Raw genomic sequence first — 9,711 nt, 5'->3', positions numbered from 1 at the left:
ACACATACAGACACACACACACAGCAGGCCCAGTTAGGACAAGGACATAGTTAAGTTTCATAGCATCTACAATTATTACACAATTATTACACTCGGGTCTAGTAGACCCGAACACCTCATATGTAATAGTTATGTGTAAGGGGGGTGTACCGTGTGCAGTCACTGAAAATAAGTTATTTTTTATGTTCTTCACAGAAAATGAGCCAAGGCCAATGAGTTAGAATTAATATAGAAATAATAAATAGGGACTGTTCGTTATTTATTTAAGGGGCCACCAGAGGAGTTTTGCGATCTTTAGTCAAAATATACCTGACCCTCCCTTCACCAGTAATACATTTTGGATGACCCTCCAAAATGATATAGACAAAAGGGATGACCCTCCCCAACAATTTATTGACTCCTTCTGTACTGGTTTGCGCTTGGCAAAGACATACAGATAGCCATTGTTTTTTTTTACAGCCATGACATACGTGACTAAACCTCTGCCTTCTCATCTTACACATCACACTCCTCTGTTATGACTGTCAGTCGTTATTTCGCATCGATATTTTAGCATATAGGTAAAGCCGCCAAAAGCTGAACATTATCCAAAACTCCATTTCTCAGACGAGATTCAATTTGGGAGCTTGCATGCTACCACGCCTTCCTTCTCAAATGCCTGTCGTTTATGTATATATATATATATATATATATATATATATATATATATATATATATATATATATCATATCACCGGGACCGAAAGGATATTTGAGTCGGGTATGGCTGCAGCCTGGAGACCTCCCGGCTGGTGCTATCTGCGGCACGAGCTTCGACTTTTCAAAATAAAAGCTTGCATCTGGTCCGCTATGTTTTCGTACGGTGTTTTGGATCAGTGTTAATTTCGACTATGTCGAAAAATATTCGTCAAGGAACCTTTTTCACGGACGACAACTAAATAAAAACTAAATAAAAAGTCAGACATGATGACGAAGACTGTGACGAAATACAACAGACACTTTAGTCAACAAATAAAAATGAGACGAAAATGTTAGGGAGGGACGAATGGAGAAGAGATCCAATCAGAACCGCTCTTTTTTGTAGGTTGTAGGTTGAGTCATGTGGAAGCAGCAGAGCCATTTTAAAAAGCCACGGCACATGCAGGCGCAACAGCTGAACAAAGGCAGCAGCAGTTACACAGCAGGACGAGTTTGCAGAACTTTGCACAGTTTCGAGGACGTTGTCACAACAGGTTGTTTACATTATACTTAGTTGTGTTTAGTTGCACAGTCTTAGTTACACAGCTTTGGCTGATTTCAGTTGACTTTTTGCAGTGCACCCGGTCCGAGGGCAATGACATGTCTCATGAACAACAGGAATGTCAGAGCTAGGTCTAGGACGAACCGTTAAATCTGTGTCTGTATTGTATATTCAAACCTTAATACCATTCCATAACAGATTGATGGATACTTCCAATAACCAAACATTCTGGAGAAACATTTAGTCAACTAAGTCCACTGTAGATTTAGTCGACTAAAATCTGCTAATATTTGGTCTACTAAAACTAGACTAAGACTAAAAGACTTAAGACTAGACTAAGACTAAAACTCTTATGACATTTAGTCTACTAAAACTAGACTAAGACTAAAAGATGTCAGATGACTAAAATAAGACTAAAACTAAATGGTGTGTTATTCAAAAGACTAAGACTAAATCAGAATTAGCTGTCAAAATTAACACTGTTTTGGATGTTTTTTAACTAAACAGTATGGAAATCATGCTAATGAATACAATAATTTTTTCATCAGATGTCTTAGTTACAACATGATGGAGCTAGCAAAGCAGTTTTGTGTTATGTGCGAGCGGGATTTGTTCAGTTTGGGAAATCCCACGGTCTCTAAAGCTACAGCTCAAATTGTCTGGCTGACTAAACAGGGAGGGACCCATCTGCTAGCGATAGGGGCCGAGACTGAGAGAGCTACACGGAGCTACATGGATACATATACACCAAACAAGCCACTTTGAAATTGTAGCTGTTCTCATGAATACAAAAGTTGGGTGACCCTCCCCCCTAGACTAAAACAAATTGGGTGACCCTCCCCTAAACAAAGAATAAAAAGACATGACCCTCCCCTATTTTCCTCCGGTGGTCCATTCCATAAATACCAAACGGTCCCATAGCATAATTTTTCTTTTAGCAAACATTGAAAACGGGTGCCACAGACCTGAACACCATACAAGGGTTAAGGAAAACCTACCTTTGCTGTTAGTGCAGCTGTCACCTGAAACAAACTGCAATGTCAGCTAAAAAAACCCACCTCTCTGTAACTTAATACAATTCTTAATAACCGGCAGCCAGCAATTGCTTTCTGCCTATTATTCCACTGAACCGTCAGCGGGAAGTTGCTGTAAATCAACAGGTATGCTCAGCCAATGTACTGTATAAATAAAGGTTAAACAAAAGAATAAATGCTGTGTCTGCCTTTCTCTCTTTCCACCGGTTTGTCTAATATCTATATTTTGTGTATTTGATGCATCTTTTGTCACTCCACCTTTTCATTCCCCCTGAAGCTTGTCATGACATCTATATTACATTAATATAATTCTATGTGTGTGTGTGTGTGTGTGTGTGTGTGTGTGTGTGTCAAGCTCCCTCTTTCTCCCTGCCCTGCCTCTGGTTTCCCATGTGCTTTTATTGGATGCTGCTTTTTTCTTATTTCAGAGTTGTTTCCATGGTACCGCAACTGCAAGAGCATCCAGTTTTTGACTGGTAAATATTCTCAGTTTTTGTTATTGCACATCTTGCAAAGACATCGCCACTGCAAACCTTCTGCTCCCTAGGCTACAATCATCTTCGTATTAATGAGTGAAATCTGTGGCTGCACTATAAATGAAAACCTACACTGGTAGCAGGAGTTCCCGTACCCCTGAGCTTTTAGGACTGCTGAAGCAGCAGGGGCCGACAGATTCAATGAAGACACTTAAATAAAGAAAACAGGCGTACAGGAGGAGATTCCAGACGGCAGATAGGTAAAATAATCTCCATGCAGTAATGATGCAACTAATACCATATTCAGAAGGGATTAGTATTATCTGGGGACCTCGTGTGATTTCAAAATGACTCCCCCACACGTTGTTCGTGTGGCACATTTGCACAGGATAAGCGCAGCCTGTGATTTTACTTGAATTACTGCCGCACCGCAGATGGGTCAAGGTTCCGTATCTTTTTAGGCCAGGTCTGGTAGAGGTTACCAGAGGCGTATCCTCCATCCCTGCTGCGGCGGCACCCACACAGCATCACTGTCAGCACTCGGACAAAGCAGTCTGGCAGTGGTATTATTACAAATGACAAGAGGTCACCAGGTAATACTAATCCTGTGTGAATAGGGCTAAAGACAACTAGCGAAAGGAGGGTAATAACAAGGGACAGGTGACTGCAGGACCACTGAGTAACAGGTGAAACACATCAGGGCACAATCACACAGGCAGGAAACACACAAGGACAAGTGTCTATTTATGTTAAAATAAAATAGGAAACTATGAATAAATGACAAGAAACATGACCCACCCATCCATCCACCCCGTACTCTTCACTAAGCGGACATTAGGGAATTTCAAAAGTGACATTAGGGACCGTTCGGTATTTATGGAAAGGACCACCGGAGGAAAATAGGGGAGGGTCGTGTCTTTTTATTCTTTGCTGAGGGGAGGGTCATCCAACATTTTTCAGTCCAGGGGGGGGGGGTCACCCAACTTTTGTATTCATGAAACAGCAAAATTTCAAAGTTTGTTTGGTGCATATTTTTCCATGTAGCTCTCTCAGTCTCTGCCCTCCTTCGCTACCAGATGGGTCTGACCCATGAGTTTGCTGGGGGGCAGGGTATAGACATATGGGGCAGGGGGAGCTGCCCCCCTGGTGGCTGAAACGGATAATTGCATTGTTTAAAAAATGAGTGGAATAATTCTGGCATGATCAGATATTTTATAAATATCTTAAATAACACAAAACAACTAAATGGTGGTAGGTAATACATAAGATTTCATATACTGCTTTAGTAAAAAAAAGTATTTCCTGGCTGACGATGGGAGCAGCAGGACGCAAAAAACAAAAATGACTCTTGTACTAGTCTGGACATCTTACCGTGCCAACGTTGCAGTAAAGATTTCCTAAATGCCACATTTGATGTCAGCTTACTAATTGATTGTGGGTTTTGTGTAGATTTGGACTTTTATACGTTTATTCCACTTTGTTTGAACGGCGAAGTGGATGAAGCCTAGTGACGAGTCCATAGCAACCAGTTTGTGTGTTGAATATTACCCAGAGTGCCTTGCTGAATGGTCTCAATATTTTATTGTTTTATTTTATGTGAATACTAATTTACTAGAGGAGTAACTTGCATTTAGTTCCCATGCTTATTGTGTTTCCACAACAGTGTTAGTGAGTAAATCTATTGAAATGGCCCCCACACCATAACAGAGGAGTGGGATGCGTCAGATGAGAATGCAGAGGTTTAGTCATGTATGACATGGCTGTTAAAAAACAATGGGACTCTGTATATTTGCCAAACGCAAACCAGTACAGAAGGTATCGATAAATTGCTGGGGGAGGGTCATGCCTTTTTTCCAAATCGTTTTGGAGGGTCATAGAAATGTTTTTACTGGCGAGGGGAGGGTCATGTCTTTTTTGGCTAAAAGTCCCTAAACTCCTCCGGTGGCCCCTTAAATAAATAACGAACAGTTCCTTAGAGGGATGAGGGACAAATATACTCATAATCCATTAAACTATTACAGTAACTAATATAAATGAAATGACTGTATCAAAATATAAAAGGCCACTAAAACAATTTCACTTATCACTCATTTAAGTATGAGAACTCGACATGTGTATCCACAGTATGTTCCGCCGCAAGATGGCGGCCAGTGAAGACACAGAGTTTCGTGGTTGAGTTGGAGTTGTCAGTTATCACCCCCCTTAACCTTTATTTCTGACCAACTTTAAGTTGTATCTACTCCGGGATACCTCCTTATATCTTCCTATCCATTTTCGTCAGGACTCTACCGGTTTAACTCTGAAATTGACTTTGAAAACCGTCGAGCGAAAGCTAAGCTAGCTAAAGTTGAACGCAGTCTTACGTTAACTTAAAAACCAGGTAACGTTAACGTCAACAAAAACTGAACTGCTGTTGTTAGGATAGTTATTTGTCAAGGAATGGACAGAATCACTGAAATTGTCTCAAAGTTTGTTTACTTGCGAGTAGAGTCAGTTTTACAGCACTCACAGCTTAAGTACAGAAAATGACTAACTAAAGCCTTCAACAGTGGCTTTTTTTATGAGTAAAATACAGTCATAATACAAAGGGCAATATTTTCTCTTATTTCTGATCAGGCAAGGCATCTCCTCCTCAGGAGCATTCTGTGTTTTTCAGTAGGTTAGTAATATGCCCTGGTCTGAGCAGGAAAACTCCTCCCCAAGAAGACAACAGAAACTTCAACCAGAGATATGAAGGTAACGGACAGTGTCCAGGCTAGTTCTGCGTCAGCAGTCCCTATTGTGTCAGAGCGTGACTACAGTAATATTAGCGCCGACACCGGCAAACAGAGCCCAGAGCTGTCACCTTTGCCAGACTCGACCCTGACTCTCCATCCAAACCAAAGGGCAAGAGAATGAAAAGCTGTGTAACACTGGCTGAGTTGCAGAATAATATTGCTGGCCTAATCAAAGAGCTCACCAACAATCTGGAGAGCATGATATACCACAACACAGTCAGCACTGACGGCTTAAATGCTGTAAGCATCGACCTCAACATTTATTACACTGCCTTTATCTGTCGTTTCTCTCAGTGCCAGGGGGTGAAGAGAAAATGTTAAGAGTAAAGCATTATCTTTATTTGCTAAACAGCAGAAATCCGATTTCTTTTACTTTCAAGACTCTCATTCAGTAGGTAATGATGTTTTCTTTTTGGAAATCTCAGTGGAGAAATGATGTGGTTTTCGCACAGTTCAGTGAGATCTACAGGGATCGCTTTTTTTTTAAATGTCATGATTCTATTTAGCACTCAGAAAGTGACTCTAATGGCTGTTATGCGTTGTTGGTTCTCAATATGGATGACAAGATTATGCTTCTTGCCAACTTGTATGGTTTTAACTCTAAATCTGAAAATGACTTTTTGTTTGATGTCTTAGAAGCTCGGTTTACACACTGGTTATCCAAATATCCTAATATTCTATTTTGTGTGGGTGGAGAGTTCAACATTGTGCTTGACGGAGCATTAGATAGGTGGCCTCAAAGTAGAAACAACTGTGCAGCTGTTAGTTTGCATCTAATTATGCAAAAATTTAATTTGATAGAGATATGGAGGGTCATTTAAATTGGACTCTACTCACTCATTTCGAGGCACTTACTGGAAACTAAATAATTCTGTTCTGCAACATGATGTTGTGATCAAAGAGATCCAAACATTGATAAACATTTTTTTGTTTAAGGCCTCAAATGATAAATGCTTTTTCAGAAATTGGGAACTTTTCAAATGTGAGGTTGCTAAGTATCTTAGAGACTATGGGTCCTCTTTGTCCAAATCTAGAAAATGGTAGGAAACACAAATAATTACTAGAATAACTGCACTCAAATCTCACCTGAAAATGTATCAGATAGTGACTTACAAGATTTGTTGTCACTGCAAAATAAGCCAAATGAAATATGCAGAATGAAAGCAGAGGGAGCTTTTGTGAGGTCGAGGAGAAAATGGCTGGAGGAGGGAGAGCAAAACCCAACATATTTTTTCGATTAGAAAAGTCTCCATGTAAATACAATTCTGTTAGAAAACTTGGTAACACTGTACTTGAAGGTATCGACATAATTGTGACATGACACTGTCATAACTATGACATGACACTGTCATGAACGTGTCATAAACATTCAAACGTTTATGACTTCTGTCATTAAGTGTCATTTGGTTTTTGTCATGACAAGTTGACATTGTTTGGGTTGTCTTGATTATGACAACTTGACATTAATCAAAGTGACATTACCAGAAGTTGTCTTGGTCATGACAAGTCGACATTAAATTAGTTTGGGATGTCTTTGTCATGACAACTTGACATAATGTCATCCTGGTAAATGTCAAGTTGTCATGACAAAGACATCCCAAACTAATTTAATGTCAACTTGTCATGACCAAGACAACTTCTGGTAATGTCACTTTGATTAATGTCAAGTTGTCATAATCAAGACAACCCAAACAATGTCAACTTGTCATGACAAAAACCAAATGACACAATCATGACAGTGTCATGTCATTTAGCTGACGCTTTTAGCCAAAGCGACTTACAATTGCTATATAGCAGTAGATATACCACAACTAGGGATTAAGTGTCTTGCTCAGGGACATATTGGTTGATGTATCGTAGTGGGAATTGAACCCAGGTCTCTCACACCAAAGGCATGTGTCATATCCACTGCTCCATCACCACCCCTCGTAGTTATGACAATGTCATGTCACGATTATGTTGATACCTTCAAGTGAAGTGTTACCAAAAACTAAATATCATTAGTGTTATTACTGACGATCCTAAAAAGATAGCTACTTTCTGTTCCACATTTTACAAAAACGTGTATGAATCTCAGTATAGTGAGATATCAGCTAACACTTGTTGGTTTTCTCACAGAAACAAACTTTATTGAGAGTGATGAAAAAGAATTTTGTGACAGTCCAATAACATCAGATGAAGTGCTGTTTGCCATTCGACACCTAAAACTCAATGAATCTGGCGTTGACGGCTTAACCTCTGAATTTTATATTGCTTTTGCAGATCAGTTAGTGCCTTTCCTTCATGGTATGCTTATAGAAAGCATTGAAAAACAAACTATTCCTCCAACTTTATCTCAAGGACTTGTAACCCTTATTCCAAAGCCTAAAGGCCCAGACACACAGAGCCGACGGCCAAACGTTGGCAGAAAAGGCAGTTGGACTGATCAGTCTCCCCATCTTACCAATCAGATGGGTCATTTGAGTCCGACTGCCAACAGTGCCCGCCCCGCCAATGTCAAATTGGCCAAAATGAAGGCCGACGGCTCCTCGGACTGACCTTGCCAGACTGTCCAACGGCTGATTATCGGTTCTGTGTGTCCTGGCCTTAAGAAAGACCCACTGTCACGCTCACAGAGGCAGTGGACCCACAATGCACAGCTCCGGTAAGTAGAATTCCAAAAGTTTTATTTGGGCAACTGTTTCCAAATCGACAGGAAAGGGGAAGTCCAAAAATAGGCACAATGGCACAAAAACACAGGGAATCAGAAAAACAGGAACACAAGGAATACTGGGAAACGCTGACACAATGGAACAGACGATGTCGCACTGAGGTGAGTAACAAATGGGCTTATAAACACAGAGACAGGGGAGACAACGAAAGACAGGTACAACACAAGGTAATCACACAGGTGGGAAGGTAGACAAGGACCAGGAAGTAATCAGAACTGAAATGAGACAAGACAGTGAGTATAAAAATTAAACAGGAAGTGTAAAACCAGACAGAAAACAAATAAAAAGAATGTAAAACCAACTTGACACAGGAGCAGGACGTGACACCCACTGCTCAATGATAATTGGCGGCCAATTTGCCTGCTTAATAATAATTACAAAATCCTCGCTGAGATTTTTGCCATAAGATTAAAAGGTATGCTGGAACATATTATTGACAAAACTCAAATTGGCTTCATGAAAAATAGGCATATTGCTAATAACATCAGGCTTGTATTTGAGCTCATTGACTATGCTGACTTTTGTAGACTATGACTCTGACTCTCCCAGATTTAACCTAAATCGTGGCATCAGACAGGGCTGTCCGGTCTCGCCATACTTATTCCTGATCTGTGCCCAATTACTGTCTGAATTCATAAAGCTCAGCCCCTTGAAAGGCATCACAATAGCAGAGAGAGAGAGAGAGAGAGAGAGAGAGAGAGAGAGAGAGAGAGAGAGAGAGAGAGATTTTTATCAGTCAGCTGGCTGACGATACCACTTTATTTTTAAAAGATGCTTAACAGGTGCTTTTGCGCCCACTTCAGGCGTATTTGTTTCACAACGTGCGCGTAAAAGCATGTCGAGGTACGTACAAACAGGCCGCACTGAGGGAAAAGTGCAGACTGCCTGTTGCGGGAGCTGAAAATGGCAAATTGCTGAAAAAAACACACATCAAGCAGGATTTCTTTGACATCGCCCAATTAATTGCGCTTTTAAATGTGCGCAATTTACGGCATAGTGGGCGGAGAAAGGCGCCGATTACCTGATGAACTGCAGGTTTGGTAATTACGACGTAAACTGATGTATCACAGCGTGCGCCTTCTGCGGGTTGGCCATGGCGCTGATAACGCTACTTTCGCAAATGTACGTACATCTGGCCCTCTGTCACTTACCTTAGAATTGCTATTAACAAAAACCAAGACATAGATGCTCTTTGAATACAATACTATCATAGATAACACACAAAAGAAATTAAACGTATAGCTTCAAAGAGATCTACTGATAAGGGGAAGAATGTTGCTAACAAAAGCAGAGAGCATATCCCAACTAACTTATGCAGCCTCATCTCTAGATGTGAATGAACATACTTCTAAGACCATTGAGAGCATGCTTTATAACTTTGTGTGGAGAAACAGAATACCTATGTCTGAATGAACTCCTATGAACATGGTGATCTGAACTTTCTTGAGTTTTCTACACTTAAAACTTTCAAGAT

This window comes from Sander vitreus, chromosome 11 (assembly GCF_031162955.1).
Source record: "Sander vitreus isolate 19-12246 chromosome 11, sanVit1, whole genome shotgun sequence".
NCBI lineage: Eukaryota > Metazoa > Chordata > Actinopteri > Perciformes > Percidae > Sander > Sander vitreus.
This window is presented reverse-complemented; position numbering follows the sequence as displayed.